Raw genomic sequence first — 18,205 nt, 5'->3', positions numbered from 1 at the left:
TGTCAGTGCACTCGTGTAACAACCTAAGCATTACGAAACTCCTACTCGATCAGATAAACCACACGTAGCAAATACGGCATAAAAAAATGTGTTAACCTACAGTTGAAGTCGGAAGTTTACATACACCTTAGCCAAATATGTTCAAACTTAGTTTTTCACAATTCCTGACATTTAATCTAAGTAAAAATTATCTGTTTTAGGTCAGTTAGGATCACCACTTTATTTTGAGAATGTGAAATGTCAGGATAATAGTACTGATTTATTTAAAAAATAAATTCTCATCACATTCCCAGTGAGTCAGAAGTTTACATACACTCAATTAGTATTTGGTAGCTGTCTATCTCTGATTGGGAACCATACTTAGGTAGCCCTTTTTCTCACCTGGTTTTGTGGGAAGTTGACTTTGTTTAGGGCACATAGCCTTTGAGCTTCACGGTTTGTTTTGTAGTGTTTATTGTTTTGTTCGGCGTCATTTTGATTTAATAAAGAAAATGTACACTCACCACGCTGCACCTTGGTCCTCTCCTTTCAACAGCCGTGACACCGTGCTTCACGTTGGGATGGTGTCCTTCAGCTTGCAAGCCTCCCCCTTTTTCCTCAAAACATAACGATGGTCATTTTAACAGTTCTATTTTTGTTTCATCAGACGAGAGGACATTTCTCCAAAAAGTATGATCTTTGTCCCCATGTGCAGTTGCAAACCGTAGTCTGGCTTTTTTATGGCGGTTTTGGAGCAGTGGCTTCATCCTTGCTGACCAGCCTTTCAGGTTATGTCGATATAGGACTCATTTTACTGTGGATATAGATGCTTTTGTACCCGTTTCCTCCAGCATCTTCACAAGGTCCTTTGCTGCTGTTCTGGGATTGATTTGCACTTTTTGCACCAAAGTACGTTCATCTCTAGGAGACAGAACACGTCTCCTTCCTGAGTGATATGACAGCTGCGTGGTCCCATGGTGTTTGTACTTGCATACTATTGTTTGTACAGATGAACGTGGTACCTTCAGGCGTTTGGAAATTGCTCCCAAGGATGAACCAGACTTGTGGGGGTCTACAATTTTGAGTTTTGGGCTGATTTCTTTTGATTTTCCCATGATGTCAAGCAGAGGCAGTGAGTTTGAAGGTAGGCCTTGAAATACATCCACAGGTACACCTCCAATAGACTCAAATTATGTCAAATAGCCTATCAGAAGCTTCTAAAGCCATGACATAATTTTCTGGAATTTTTTAAAGGTGTTTAAAGGCACAGTCAACTTAGTGTATGTAAACTTCTGACCCACTGGAAATGTGATACAGTGAATTATAAGTGAAATAATCTGTCTGTTAACAATTGTTGTAAAAATTACTTGTCATGCACGAAGTAGATGTCCAAACCGACTTGCTAAAACTATAGTTTGTTAAAACTTGAAAAACAAGTTTTAATGACTGTAATTTGACAATTCGACAGTCACTGACAGCCGTAAAATGATTATTTTTAAACACCACCTGTTGGAGAAGACTGATTTTGGGCCCAGTTATCTCTCTCGCTTCACCTCTTCCTAGCTGTCCAGACTCATTGCGAAGAAGAAACGGACTTCCGTGGGCGTGGCATAGCGTTTGGACGTAGCAAGGAGTCTGGTAGGCAGGCAAACAAACAGGTGCGTACAGGCCTCAACAACTCCAGTAACATGCCAAAGGTTATTGAACACCATTCATATCCAGTTTACAGTGGCTGAGCTGTTGTCATTAAAAGGAGGCTGTGTACCATCTGGACCACACATTTTGTCAGGAAACACTGGGGCCTCTGGCTATTCCCCCTGTACACACTGAAGTTCAGAAGACCAGCTACAAGTCCTCTCAGTGGTGTTTGCAGCAGGGGCCAATTGTGACACATGTTCAATTCAATAAACTTTTTATATTCTCAAGGGGACAATTATTGAGTAGGATCAGGACTGAGGTGAATCTTCCCGGCCAATCAGGGATGTCTTACTATACCCAACGTCTCAAGTCTTACAATTAACCACCAGACATCTTCACAAAACACAGCTCCCCCCAAACTGGAGAGGAGGCAGATTGAGAAGGAAACGGTGTTGCACGTAAGAGACGGGCAATAAATAGGATGACAAGGAAACAAAGACAGCATTACTATTACGCCTTATAGTTCTTATTACTATAAGGGTGTGTTGTGTATGTGTTTGCTATTGATTGTAGATGTGTGTTTGTGCTATCGATTGAGAGATTGCGGATATGTGTTTGCTATAGATTGTGTATGTGTGTTTGTGCTATAGATTGTGGATGTGTGTTTGTGCTATATATTGTGGATGTGTGTTTGTGCTATATATTGTGGATGTGTGTTTGTGCTATAGATTGAATGTGTGTTTGTGCTATAGATTGAATGTGTGTTTGTGCTATAGATTGCGGATGTGCGTTTGTGCTATAGATTGAATGTGTGTTTGTGCTATATATTGGATGTGCGTTTGTGCTATAGATTGAATGTGTGTTTGTGCTATAGATTGAGTGTGTGTTTGTGCTATAGATTGTGGATGTGCGTTTGTGCTATAGATTGAGAGATTGTGGATGTGTGTTTGTGCTATCGATTGAGAGAGTGTGGATGTGTGTTTGTGCTATCGATTGATTGATTGTGGATGTGTGTTTGTGCTATTGGTTGATTGATTGCGGATGTATATTTGTACTATAGATTGTGGATGTGTGTTTGTGCTATCGATTGAGAGATTGTGGATGTATGTGTGTGCTATCGATTGATTGATTGTGGATGTATGTTTGTGCAATCGATTGATTGTGGATGTGTGTTTGCGCTATCGATTGATTGATTGTGGATGTATGTTTCTGCTATCGACTGATTGTGGATGTGTGTTTGCGCTATCGATTGATTGATTGTGGATGTATGTGTGTGCTATCGATTGATTGATTGTGGATGTATGTTTCTGCTATCGACTGATTGTGGATGTGTGTTTGCGCTATCGATTGATTGATTGTGGATGTATGTGTGTGCTATCGACTGATTGATTGTGGATGTGTGTTTGTGCTATCGATTGAGAGATTGTGGATATGTGTTTGTGCTATCGATTTATTGATTGTGGGTGTGTGTTTATGCTATCGATTGAGAGATTGTGGATGTATGTGTGTGCTATCGACTGATTGATTGTGCTATCGATTTATTGATTGTGGATGTGTGTTTGTGCCATCGGTTGAGAGATTGTGGATGTATGTGTGTGCTATTGATTGATTGTGGATGTGTTTGCTATCGGTTGATTGATTGCGGATGTGTGTTTGTGCTATAGATTGTGGATGTGCTATTGATTGATAGATTATGGATGTGCTATCGATTGATGGATTAATTGTGGATGTGTGTTTGTGCTATAGATTGTGGATGTGTTTGTAGTATCGGTTGATAGATTGTGGATGTGTTTGTGCTATCGGTTGATAGATTGTGGATGTGTTTGTGCTATCGGTTGATTGATTGTGGATGTGTGTTTGTGCTATAGATTGTGGATTTGTGTTTGTGCTATAGATTGTGTATGTGTATTTGTGCTATCGGTTGATTGATTGTGGATGTGTGTTTGTGCTATAGATTGTGGATGTGTGTTTGTGCTATCGATTGATAGATTGTGGATGTGACAGATAAAAAGAACAGTCAGAAAATAGAACGGTTTTGCAGCTACTGTCCTCATCGTATTTAAATATGGGGCTGTGTTTCAAAACTTCAATACCAGTTTTATTGGTGTTCCAGTGCCAAGTGTTCACTCGGCTTGTTGTCACACACCAACAACGCTCTTGTGTCAGCCTCCAGAATACAAGTCACCTTAGTTTGGAGTTACATTTAATGTTACATTTAATGATATAAATTGAACTATTACATCAATCCATTTAATCTGTGTAGTTTAACGGTAACACACTTAAAATACACCAAGGGCCACTTTGCCTATTGAAGTAAGTAATCATCAACATGACATTTACTCTCCTCTCTCTCGCGCTCTCTCTCTCTCTCTCTCTCTCTCTCTCGACACAGCTCAGTGCTGATGTTTACAGTACCCTTAGCGGTGAATAGTAGGTGTGTGTGATGGTGCGTGACATGTCCCATATGGCTCTGGTAGATGACACACGTGGCCACTAAAAGACCAGTGATAGATCCCTGTTTTTACGACCTCAGACAGATCGGGCGATGGGCGAGACGCTGTGTGTCTGCAGTATCTGTAAGTGAACGTGTGTGTGTGGGCTTTTGTGCATAGATGTGTATGGGTTTTTGTGTACGTGGGAGTGTTTGTGCGTGCCTGCCCGTACGTGTGTGTCCATCCAGCACCCATTTAGAGTCTATCTGTGGGCTCAAGACCTGTGTGTGATGGTGGATGGAAGAAGGCGGTGCAGGAATGGTGATAAACGTTAATAGTGTAATAAAATTGTGGTTCATAAACGGCAGCTAACGGCAGCATAAGACAGGACAGATCAGACAGGACACACGCACAGATGGATGGACTGTGGAGTCTGAAGAAATTCGGCTCTCACAAACTTCTACAGATGCACCATTGAGAGCGTCCTGTCGGGCTGTATCACCGCCTGGTATGGCAATTGCTCCAATGCAGTGCCCGTCCTCCAGGACATCTACAACACCCGGTGTCACAGGAAAGCAAAAAAGATCATCAAGCCACCTGAGCCACGGCCTGTTCACCCCGTTACCACCTAGAAGGCGGAGACCGTACAGCTGCATCAAAGATGGGACAGAGAGACTGACAAACAGCTTCTATCTCCAGGCCATGAGACTGTTAAATAGTTAATACTAGCCGGCATCCGCCCAGTACCCTGCCCTTAACCTTAGACACTGTTACTAGCCGGCAACCAGCCGCTACTCTAACCTGCATCTTAGAGACCGCTGCCCTAGTGTATGTACATAGTCATTGAACACGGGTCACATTAATAATGTTTACATATTGTTTTACCCACTTCATATGTATATACTTTATTCTCGTCAAGGCTCATCACTACGGCTGTACACACATTTCCTATTCATATACTGTTCACACTGTCTATACATACGCACCATTATATACATGTATATATATATATTTTTTTTATATATATATATTTTTTATATGTGTATATATAGATATATTTGTATTTCGTACTCTGACATAGCTCATTCTGATATTTCATAAATTATATTTTTGGGGTATTTAGCTGCACCTGTGATAACATCTGCAAAATATGTGTACCTGACCAGTACATATTATTTACATTTTATTTGATGGGTTGTCAGACAGACAGACAGACAGACAGACAGACAGACAGATACAAGTAATCAGGGAACCTATATAGATGTGGATTAGAAGTTGTCACTGGTCCTCTGATATAGTGACCTTAAACTGGAAGAGAGAGACCGAACTGGATGCCTTATATAACAGTATAAATCAGTATAAATCTCCCAGCCAAGAAAACTTGTGCTCGCCCTCTTCTGGCCTTCTTTGGTAAATACATCTTTTTAGTCTATGCATGCGGACCTTGGATTTCTGAAATACGATCGCCTTGGGACAGTGCTTTGGACTGAACTTAACCCACTTAACTTTGTTTTTTTATAAACAGTAATTTGTTCTTTCCAGTGTTACTTTCCAAATTATTTTCCTATTGGAGCAAGGGAGAAATGTGTGTGCTTGCGTGCTCTTAAAGACCCCCCCCCCCCCCCCTTCCCTTTGTATTATGTAACAAACTATAATCAAAATGCCAATGCGTGGATTAGGCAAAAAAATCACGGTGATTAATTGTATCCTTGAAATGCAATCCAGCACTGGCACCCGTTTAGCACGGGCCCATTACCATCGAATTGGGTAGTGGTGGTAATCTATAAAACATACATTATTTATATTTAATTACAAGATAGGTTCTCACCACCCTAGGGAAAACTGTAGTGAAGGAATGGTGAGTCGGCATTACAGTATATCAGGAGCTGTGAAGCCAAGAACCTGCCGCCACACATGGGCACTGTAAGAATGGGAAATAAAAAGGTTAGATCCAACCCATTTTCAGGGTGGGAAATTAACCATGAACAAATTGAGATGAAGAGGGGATATCGCTGAATATTGTAGCAGCACTTGCATTGGTTAAGGAAACTTGGCTAAACTGTGGTCTTGGTAGGCCTTCAACTCATGACGTCAAGATTGTTCACTTTATACTACCTAAATATTCTATATTGTGTGTCATTTGTCTTGTATCTCAACAAACAACTGCACAGCATTACAAATAGGTGCATAAATACATAAATCACAAGCAAAAGCTACAGCAGACAACACATCATTCAGTTCGTAAATTCTAGGAGGGGGAAGTTGAGCAGTTGTTTGTTCAATTGATTTATGCTGATGGCGGTTTTGTAAAGATGGACTCTGTATGGGCGGCCTGATGGTAGGAGCTGGTACTCCTGGCTGAGTGGGTGTGTTAGGTCGGTGGCAATTCTCGCTCCTGGCCTCACTATTCTGTCCAAGAACAGCGCTTCCATGTTCTTGAGATGAACTCCACTGATTTGTCTTGACAGTTGTATGTAGTTGGTTTTCATTTGCGATGGATAGCTGATTGTACCAGGCTTGGAACCAGAAAGTGAGAACACCTCTGAACAAAGGATGTGTAGAATATGGCTGTTATTCTTTTACTGACCTGATATTTATCTTCTCGTGAAATACAGTCGTTGTTGGCCCTTTTTGTATATCCATTGTGTGTTTGCAGTCCAGGAGAGTTTTGAGTAAATTATAGTGCCAAGATATTTATATTGCTCAACTGATTCTATTTGTTCTGAGTCAATGTGAATGAGCCCGGTGTCTTATTTTATAGTTCTGAAGTTTATGGTCATTTCCTTGTTGTTGTTTTTTTTTAACATTACGAATGAGTCGGTTTCCCTTGCACCATTGGGTGAAGTTAGTTATTTCTATCCTCTAGTCTGGTCTCCGGACCCCTCTACTGAACCAACGATTGTGGGTCATCTACATACTTTACTGTTGAACCTTCTGATGTTATTTGGGTACAATCGTGTACAGGTTGAACAGAACCTGCGAAAGGACACTGCCCTGGGGGGTACCCCTATATTGGGGGTTAGTGGGTCCCCTGTATTCGCATTGACCCTCACTCTTCTGACCCGACTGGTGAGAAAACACCGGATCCAGTTGCTGAGACTCATGTTTGATGCCCATGGTTGTAAGTTTGTAAACCAGAATACCAGGGTGTAGTGTGTCAAAGGCAGATGAAAAAAATCTATAAAAAAGTGTAGCATATGAACGTGGTTTATCCAGGTGCGTGTACATTTCATGAAGAAGGAAGAGCAGGGCATGTTCGACTCCATGGCCTGGTTTATATGGGAACTAGAATGGGTCCAGTATAGGCTCTCTGTGTGCAGGAGAAGGTGTCCCAGGACATTGCACTAAAATGGTCTGGTGCTGTTTCATGGTTCGGGCTAGGGCCCTTAGTTCCAGTGAAGGGACATCTTATTGCTACAGCATACAATGGCACTCTAGACAATCCTGTGCTTCCAACTTTGTGGTAACAGTTTGGGGAAGGCCATTTCCTGTTTCAGCATGACAATACCCCTGTGCACATACCACCATTCATCCCACTGCTGGTTGCTTCTGAATCTTAGCAGGGTTGGTCCTGGTCGGTCCCTGGATGTAGGGCGCTGTCTTTTGGATGGGATGTAAAATGGGTGTCCTGACTCTCTGTGGTCACTAAAGATCCCATGGCACTTATTGTAAGAGTAGGGGTGTTAACCCTGGTGTCCTGGCTAAATTCCCAATCTGGACCTCATACTATCCCGGTCACCTAATCACCCCCAGCTTACAATTGGCTCATTCATCTCCCCTCCTCTCCCATGTAGCTATTCCCCAGGTTGTTGCTGTAAATGAGAATGTGTTCTCAGTCAACTTACCTGGTAAAATAAGGGTTAAATAAATAAAAATAAAAAACAAAGCAAGGTCCATACAGAAATGGTTTGTCGATCGGTGTGGAAGAACTTGACTGGCCTGCACAGAGCCCTGACTTCAACCCAGTGAACACCTTTGGGATGATTTGGAACACTGACTGCGAGCCCAGGCCTAATCGCCCAACATCAGTGCCCGACCTCTAATGCGCTTGTGGCTGAATGGAAGCAAGTCTCCTCAACAATGTTCCAACATTTAGCAGAAAACCATTACATTTACATTTAAGTCATTTAGCAGACGCTCTTATCCAGAGCGACTTACAAGTACATACATCCATACTTTTTTTTGTACTGGCCCCCCGTGGGAAACGAACCCACAACCCTGGCGTTCCAAGCACCATGCTCTACCAACTGAGCCACACGGGGCCCAGAAGAGTGGAGGCTGTTATAGCAGCAAAGGGGGGACCAACTCCATATTAATGCCCATGATTTTGGAATGAGATGTTCGACGAGCAGGTGTCGGCCATGTAGTGTATTTGTCCAAACTGTTTGGGCAGGTCGAAAGGCCGAAGAGATAAAGACCAGACTTCCACATCCCCACCGCAAAACGATTCCCTTATAATCCTTACGCCACGTGTCATGAATATATGCAAACACCTCTCCCTCATGACTTTCTGTCTTCAACTCTCTCTATATTCATTGAGGTAACTGACCCTGGCTGCCGAGGTCATCATGATGCTTTGACAGGGGCCGTATGTTAGTTACGGGGAGAGGTGGGTGGCTTTCGCTGGCTCTGACCGCTGCCTTACTCCGCCATTCTTACCTCATTTGCGTTTCGGTTTCTCAGTCCTTTTTAATATAGTCCGGTATGTCTGGAAAACACTCACTCTCCCCATTCTCAGTGCGCCTTAGCAGGAGTTGCTCAACACCGGTTGTAGCGGAGCACATCTCAGTTCCTCAGGGAGCTCCAGCCCGCACCGGTTGGTAAACCTCAAGGTGAGCCCGACAAGTGCACATTTTGATAAGGAACAAGCATTTGGTGACTGCCAGAAGGTAGAGTATGATGTTTCGTACTGGTTTATCCTCTCATCTATGTTTATCAACATTGATGAGTTATTAGCTAGAAATGGGAAAGCAAGTACAAAGCCATAAACCATGCAGAGAAGCCGTGCTTCATAAAAACACTGGTTGTGCCTCATCATTGGGCTTTAACAACCAACTAATACAAATTCAATTAACATCAATGACCATCAAGGGGATACAGTAATTGACTATGCTAACTGTCTGGCCAATGTCTTGGAGTTTCTAATTAACATTATCAGTAATGATGCGACCAGGCTGTGGCTCCCGGCACAATGAAAACAACAGAGAAGCTGTAATGTAATTATTTTTGAGGTGTAGCCTGCAATGGACATTGATGAGGCTAGGCTGAGAACTCATCATTCCTTCTTGGGGTGTGTTAAGTGCTATAACAAGCGATAAACTTCAGTCTGCCTCATTGTGCTTGCTAGTAGAGAATACTTGAATACAGAATACTTGTTCAACTATGATGACTATAATGATTTGGGAAGAAATGATGCTCTACTGTGGACATCTGTATACTTATATAGGCAAACAAGGCAGCATTGTAATGCATTTTAATTTTCTTTATTTTTCCATACTGTTTATGAAAATGAAAAATCTTTATGAAAATGTCATTAAAAGAGACGCATAGAAAAGAGACCATTGGAGCAGATGAGAAGTAATTCTCAGTCCAGTCACCTTGTTATAAACCGCCACGTTCTCCTCACCAAGGCCATTGGTGCTGAGCTGTGAAAAAGGAATGAATGTTGTTTTAGTTATGGTTCTAAGAACATCTTACCAATGTATATGATATGCTGTTCATGACTTAAAAGTTCTTATCTTCAATAAACCCTAGCTCGGTGCAATACTCAGCTGTAGACCACACTATCTACCAAGAGAGTTTTCATCAATATTTTTCGTAGCCGTCTATTTACCACCACAAACCGATGCTGGCATTAAGACCGCACTCAACGAGCTGTATAAGGCCAAAAGCAAACAAGAAAATGTTCATCCAGAAGCGGTGCTCCTAGTGGCCGGGGACTTTAATGCAGGCAAACTTAAATCCGTTACCTCATTTCTACCAACATGTCACATGTGCAACCAGAAGAAGGCAAAAAAAACTCTAGACCACCTTTACTCCACACACAGAGACATACAAAGCTCTCCATCGCCCTCCATTCGGCAAGCTGACCATAATTCTATCCTCCTGATTCCTGCTTACAAGCAAAAATTTAAGCAGGAAGTACCAGTGACTCGCTCAATAAGGAAGTGGTCAGATGACGTGGATGTTATGCTACAGGACTGTTTTGCTAGCACAGACTGGAATATGTTCCGGGATTCATGCAATGGTATTGAGGAATACACCACCTCAGTCAGCGGCTTCATCAATAAGTGCATCGACGACATTGTCCCCACAGTGACTGGCTGTACATATCCCAACCAGAAGCCATGGATTACAGGCAACATCTGTACCGAGATAAAGGCTAGAGCTGGAGTTTCAAGGAGCGGGACACTAATCCGGACTCTTATAAGAAATCCCTCTTTGCCCTCAGACCATCAAACAGGCAAAGCGTCAATACAGGACTAAGATTGAATCCTACTACACCAGCTCTGAGGTTTGTTGGATGTTTAAAAAAAATGCTTTATTTAACTAGGCAAGTCAGTTAAGAACAAATTCTTATTTACAATGATGGCCTACGCCGGCCAAACCCGGACGATGCTGGGCCAATTGTGTGCTGCCCTATGGGACTCCCAATCACGGCCGGTTGTGATACAGCCTGGAATAGAACCAGGGTCTGTAGTGACGCCTCTAGCGCTGAGATGCAATGCCTTAGACCGCTGCGCCACTCTGGAGCCCTACATGTGGCAGGGCTTGCAAACTATTACGGACTACAAAGGGAAACCCAGCCGTGAGCTACCCAGTGACTTGTGCATACCAGATGGTCTAAATGTCTTTTATGCTCACTTCAAGGGAAGCAGCACTGAAGCATGCTTGAGAGCACCAGCTGTTCTGGGCGACTGTGTGATCATGTGCAAATGAATCCAACCTGCCTTGGACCTCCAATTATCTATATAAATTGACAGCACACTTTTATAGTCAATAGTTTTATACTCTCATTACGACCTACTTTTGTTATCCAACGATTTAAGACTGTGCTTAATAGGCTACTGTTCCGATAACCTCGACCTGTCCACAACTGTACGAAAAAATATTCAGAGTACCTCTCCCATTCCTAAAAAAGTCACCACACAAACGAGCTGAGTATCTGGATGTGTACAAAATACAATTATTTAACAATATTAATACAAATTACACTTAGCCCCTAATGCACACAGTGAAAACAAACAGATTAAGTTACAGAGTAGGCTACAAAGTGTATCTCTGAATGGCGCAATGCATTATCTGGACAGGGTTGTTCTTTATGCATGGATGTTTACATACGTTGTCTTTATATTATTGTAATTTTGTGTTGCTATTAACCGGCTTTACTATAGAACGAAACAGTAGGCTACCAAAGGGGGGAAAAAGCGACATGCTGGAAGAACGACCGTGGTTTAGTTTCCTCCAAATCATTGATCAGCGATAATTCGCCAACGGACCTTCAATATGAAAAAAATACATAAGACGCGTAGTCATTATAAAAAAGCATGGATAAAAGCGGCAATCGTAAAAAAATGCCAAGGAGCAGGCATGTAAAGCAAACGGATTTATAAACGAGTAAAATGTAAATCTAAAAGTAGCCTCGAGTCCTTTGTATTAAAGCCTACATTATTGGACAGTGGCCTCGCTCATGCTTACAGAAAGCTATGCATTTTTATGCATCAGTTTGGACATATGTACTTCATTACTAGCCCGAAAATGCCCAAAGATTCACAGAACGTAATATAATAACACCGAAAAGGATTGTATGATGTATTTTTTAAATATCTTATATAGCAACTGAAATAGACTATTCACCACACCGTTCATTCGGACTCTAAAGCTAGGCAACAGGTGGGAAATGAGGCCTACACATACCTTGCCATACACTTGTCATGCACTTCGCTCTTCTGCTGCGACTCCACCACTAGCACCGTTTATAGCCTACCTGGTTCTAACATGTGTCCTTTGTCCTGATCTTTTCCACATTCTGAGTGTAATTATGTTGAACTACAAATGTATTGGGGATGCATGGGACAGACTATGATGAAGTCACAGCAGAAGAAGTCAGTTCATGAAGTGTATGGAAAGGTATAATGTGTATAGGCCTAATTTTCCACTTGTAGCCTACCTTTAGATCTAGCCAGAATGAACGGTGAGCAGGTGGTGAATCGTCTAGTTCAGTTGTCATACAGATATGAAAATAATACATAATGGCATCCTCTTCGATAAAACATATCATATTCTGTGAATCTTTGACCTTTGATTTTCACAGCTATCAATAAAGTGCAGAAGATGTCCAAAGGGCATAACTTTATGTAAGCATTAGCGAGGCCACTGTCAGATATAATGTAGGCTTCAATACAAAATACTCTTTAGGCTACTTTTAGATTTACACCACATTCCTTTATAAAGCCATTTGTTTTACATACAAGCTCCTTTGCACTTTTTATCGATTGCTGCTTTTATGCATTTTTATAAATTGAACAAACATAGGTTAGGTATGTTATTTATAATGAAGGATACCCGGAGAAAATCAGTTGAGTGGAAAATGTAGGCTTTGATGAAGATAATTGCTTAATTAATTAGTGCTGGGTATGTTCTGATGGGAGGGGCTTCCCCTACAAAAGGAGCCTCTTTAATTTCAAAGGGGGGGGGGACCATTTTGGATTGAGCTGTCCCCATAATGTATACTTTGGAAGGCAGTACTGTTTTTCTTCCGGATTCACTATATAAATATAAATTGAACAGAAGTACTTTTGCGGCTCCGCCATCTTTTTATTTGATAGAGGTTAGGTTTTTCAGTTTAGCCTTCTGGCCTGCTCTACGTGACATACACTAAACAAGAGTGGTGGTCATGGGAGGACACCACAGAAGAAGCCACTGCTGTCCAAAAAAACATTGCTGCATGTCTGAAGTTTGCCAAAGAGCACCTGGATTTTCCACAGCACTTCTGGCAAAATATTCTGTGGACAGATGAAACTACAGTTGAGTTGTTTGAAAGGAACACACAACACTATGTGTGGAGAAAAAAAGGCACAGCACACCAACATCAAAACCTCACCCCAACTGTAAAGTATGGTGGAGACGGGGCATCATAGTTTGGGGCTACTTTGCTGCCTCAGGGCCTGGACAGCTCGCTATCATCGACGGAAAAATGAATTCCTAAGTTCATCAAGACATTTTGCAGGAGAATGTAAGGCTATTTGTCCTCCAATTGAAGCTCAACAGAAGTTGGGGGACGCAACAGGACAACGACCCAAAACACAGAAGTAAATCAACAACAGCATTGCTTCAACAGAAGAAAATAGCCTTCTAGAGTAGCCCAGTCAGAGTCCTGACCTCAACCCGATTTTAAAATGCTGTGGCATGACCTCGAGAGCGGTTCACAACAGGCATCCTCAGAATATTGCTCAACTGAAACGGTTTTGTCATTATGAATGGTCCAAAATCCGCAACTACAGACAATGTTTGGTTGAGTTTATTACTGCCAAAGGAGGGTCAACCTGTTAAAAAATGCACAGGGTAGGCCTCCCGGGTGGCGCAGTGGTCTAGGGCACTGCATCGCAGTGCTAACTGCGCCACCAGAGTCTCTGGGTTCGCCCCCAGGCTCTGTCGCAGCCGGCCGCGACCGGGAGGTCCGTGGGGCGACGCACAACTGGGCTAGCGTCGTCCGGGTTAGGGAGGGTTTGGCCGGTAGGGAATTCCTTGTCTCATCGCGCTCCAGCGACTTCTGTGGCGGGCTGGGCGCAGTGCGCGCTAACCAAGGGGGCCAGGTGCACGGTGTTTCCTCCGACACATTGGTGCGGCTGGCTTCCGGGTTGGAGGCGCACTGTGTTAAAGAAGTAGTGCGGCTTGGTTGGGTTGTGCCTCGGAGGACGCATGGCTTTCGACCTTCGTCTCTCCCGAGCCCGTACGGGAGTTGTAGCGATGAGACAAGATAGTAATTACTAGCGATTGGATACCACGAAAATTGGGGAGAAAAGGGGATAAAAGTTATTAAAAAATAAAAATAAAAAAATAAAATAAAATGCACAGGGTCATATACTTTTTCTACCCTACACTGTGAATGTTTACACGGTGTGTTCAATAAAGACATGAAAACGTAAAATTGTTTGTTATTAGTTTAAGCAGGCTGTGTTTGTCTATTGTTGTGACTTAGAAGACCAGATCAAATGTTAGGACCAATTTATGCAGAAATCCAGGTAATTCCAAAGGGTTCACATACTTTTTCTTGCCACTATAATGCAGTGTAGCCTAGTTTTATATACACCACCACAGCAACGCAAAAACTTGTGCACGCTCTTCGTATAGCCTAGGCCTATGGATTATTTCATTGAGACACAGTAGGCACACTTGATATTGCACGCCCAGCAAAGAATCTGGGGCAGCATCGGGCACACATCAAAATTATAAGAAGCAACTAATTCTCAAACACTGAGCAATATGGCATTTCATTGATTACAAATTGCATGACCCTCCCCCTAACTGAAATGTAAAAAAAGCATGACCCTCTCCCATTTCCCTCCTGGTAACAATTGTGTACATTTCTACCGGTCCCTTATCATATTGAGGTTCAGCTAGCAAATTATCACTGACCAATGATTTGGAGGAAACTTCTCCAAGCATGTGACTTTTTTCCCCCCTTTCGGCACTGTTAAAGCCTGTACTAAAAGTTATTAACAATTCAAGATGACAATAATACAGTTTAAAGCAACATATTCAAATCTCCATGCATTAAGAACAACCTTGTACAGACCTGTCTGAATAATGCTTTGCACCATTCGGAGATGCACGTTGTAGCCTATTCTGTAACTTAATCTGTTTCTATTTTTACTGTGTGCGTTCGGGGGTGTCATTTTATTTACACTGTGCAATAGCTGTATTTTGTACACACGTCAATTTATACAGATTGTGTCATCAGGGGAGGTCCGTAAGGCCGGTTGGATTCATTTGCATACAGCGAGGGACATAGCTGCAGGGAAGTTGTTTTGAGTAGGGGGTTCTGAATAATAAAGTATTACATGCATTTATGCAGACTAACAATAAAATCAAATTCCTAATGGGATGAGCAGCCTAAGCATAGGACAAGTTTCAGTAACAGTATCACTGCTGCCCAAGTTAATTTAACTCATGGCTGTTTGCAACAACAACAAAAAGACTGCAAAAAAGCATGTTAACAGCGTAGACATTTCTTTGTAGGCTGCTACAAGGGGTTTGTGTGGGAGAGAGAGAGAAAGTGAGAGGGGTGCTGTAACTAAATTAGTAAACGCCAGATTGTGGCTAATAAAACTGAGCACTAAAAATAAACTGCTTCAGGACCATTCGGTGGTTGCAGACGAGGTAGTTTTTATTGTTCTGTTTCTGTCAGTGTCAACAGTAGCCTATAGTACTATACTACCCTCTCATTTTTGTCTCCAGTCGTCAAGTGTAGTAGAATTGCATGAAATGTGTTTATCGACACAAAAAGAAAGAAGAAACTTATCTGATGACGTTTATAGCCTCGGCCTACTCTACGTGCCTATGCGCTCTGCCATGCATTGAAAACTGCAGTCTTTTTTGCGGGCTGTTTTTCAGTTACATTATCAGCCTAAATTATGACTATCCAATCTACTTATCACATTATGAATAATAGGCTATCTTACATAAGTCTGAAAATGTGATGATAGATGCATGGCATGCTTTAGTCTAAAGGTGAATTTTAAGGTAAAAATTAGCTTCCCCAAACATGAAATTCACGTGCAGCCTGTGGGAGAGGGAAGAGGGACAGAGAGGAAGAGAGAGACCCGACTACTGAAACTAAACTGTCTCATACAACAGTGCACGTGTCCAACCCCCACAACTGAATAGAGAAGAGTGTATCATGAGTGCACGGCTTACAAAACAGAGCTGGGAGCTCTCCATGCAGAATGGTGCCCATATATAAATATCCCATGTTTTTTTCTCTCCCCAATCCCATTATCATTTATATCAATAATGCAACGGAGTTACTGGCCCAACGCTCTTAACCGCTAGGCTACCTGCCGCCCATCACAATGCGCCTTTTGACTGTCTACACCTGTCGACAAATGTGGGAACAATCAAAATGTGGACAAGAGCAGGACAACAGAAGCATGTTAGAACCAGGTATAAACGGGGCTAGTGTAACGGATGTGAAATGGCTAGCTAGTTAGCGGTGGTGCGCGCTAATGGCCTTTCAATCGGTGACGCCACTTGCTCTGAGACCTTGAAGTAGTGGTTCCCCTTGCTCTGCAAGAGCCGCGGGTTTTGTGGAGCGATGGGTAACGATGCTTCGTGGGTGACTGTTGTTGATGAGTGCAGAGGGTCCCTGGTTCGCGCCCTGGGCGAGGGGACGGACTAAAGTTATACTGTTACATTGATGCTCTTTTTTTTATTTTATTTTTTTTTATCCCATTTTCTCCCCAATTTTTCGTGGTGTCCAATCGCTAGTAATTACTACCTTGTCTCATCGCTACAACTCCCGTATGGGCTCGGGAGAGACGAAGGTCGAAAGCCATGCGTCCTCCGAAGCACAACCCAACCAGCCGTACTGCTTCTTAACACAGCGCCCCTCCAACCCGGAAGCCAGCCGCACCAATGTGTCGGAGGAAACACCGTGTACCTGGCCCCCTTGGCTGGCGCGCACTGCGCCCGGCCCGCCACAGGAGTCGCTGGAGCGCGATGAGACAAGGATATCCCTACCGGCCAAACCCTCCCTACCCCGGACGACGCTATGCCAATTGTGCGTCGCCCCACGGACCTCCCGGTCGCGGCCGGCTGCGACAGAGCCTGGGCGCGAACCCAGAGACTCTGGTGGCGCAGTTAGCACTGCGATGCAGTGCCCTAGACCACTGCGCCACCCGGGAGGCCCTACATTGATGCTCTTGACCCGGATCACTGATTGCTGCGGAAAAAGGAGGAGGTCGAATCGGAGGTGAGTGTAACAGATGTGAAATGGCTAGCTAGTTAGCGGTGGTGCGCGCTAATGGCCTTTCAATCGGTGACGCCACTTGCTCTGAGACCTTGAAGTAGTGGTTCCCCTTGCTCTGCAAGGGCCGTGGAGTGATGGGTAATGACGCTTCGTGGGTGACTGTTGTTGATGATGTGTGCAGAGGGTCCCTGGTTCGCGCCCGGGTCAGAGCGAGGGAACGCCATAAAGTTAAACTGTTACACTAGTGACGTAAAAAAACACTGTCACGAGCGTCATTTATACCTGGTGCTAACATGCACCCTTTGTACGGATCTTATCCACATTCTGATTGTGCCCGCATTGTAGCCATTGCATCTAGACATGATAGAAAAATGCATCTTTATCCGTACACTGTGTTCACATTGTAAGCAGATGTTCTGATGCCTCCCTGTATGCAGATTATTTAAAAGATATTCTTTTAAAATCATATTTATTTATTTTAAGACTATTATTGATGCCACAAGTCAATTGTGGTACCCGTCAATGATTTTAGAGACTGATATAATTATGATTGAAATGGTTTGACCATCCAGATCTGTTTACACTTGATTGATATCCAGATACCATGGGTCTCTGACTACCTCCGGGGGTGGTCAGGAAGATCTGATCACAATGCGTCTTTCAATCGTCTACACCTGTCTAAAAATGTGGGCACAATCAGAATGTGGACCCGGATCACGACAAAAGACTCATGTTAGAATGAGGTATAAACGGGGCTTTGGCGGAGTCATATTGGTGATGGAGAACGTTGACCTTTGCAAGGAAATTTGATGGACTCATGCAGGAAGAAGTAGACCTAATATCCACTCTCAAAGCGTTCTATAATTGTTGTTCAAAGATGAATGAATCCTATCCTCATAAAATGTGTTTTGCCAGCGCTGCCAATTATTTTAGGTGGCCCATCAAGTGCAGTTATGGACCCACATCAAGTGCAGTTATGGACCCACATACTAAACAATAGTTATCTTGCTTTTAGGCCTATTGTACTTGTTTTTATTTGTATTCACAGTCACTCACTCTCAATTTACTCACACCTAATGTAAAATGTAGCCTATCAAATTCCCTATACAGTTCTAGGGCTATGAGGCAGTCAGACAGGACATCACACATTCTTGTCCTCACACACAAAGAGAAGAGACACTTGTCG

The 18,205-nt window shown here is 42.9% G+C and overlaps 1 non-coding gene across 1 annotated transcript; it reads right to left on the bottom strand.

Moving 5' to 3' along the window:
* Positions 1–8,237: 8,237 nt before the first annotated feature.
* trnap-ugg (transfer RNA proline (anticodon UGG)) lies at positions 8,238–8,313 on the bottom strand. Its single transcript has one exon. It is a non-coding gene; the product is annotated as a tRNA-Pro (tRNA).
* Between the last annotated feature and the right edge of the window lie 9,892 nt (positions 8,314–18,205).

This window comes from Salvelinus fontinalis, chromosome 17 (assembly GCF_029448725.1).
Source record: "Salvelinus fontinalis isolate EN_2023a chromosome 17, ASM2944872v1, whole genome shotgun sequence".
Lineage (NCBI taxonomy): Eukaryota > Metazoa > Chordata > Actinopteri > Salmoniformes > Salmonidae > Salvelinus > Salvelinus fontinalis.
Note: the sequence above shows the minus strand (reverse complement) of the source record. Positions and strands in the feature narration are given on the sequence as shown.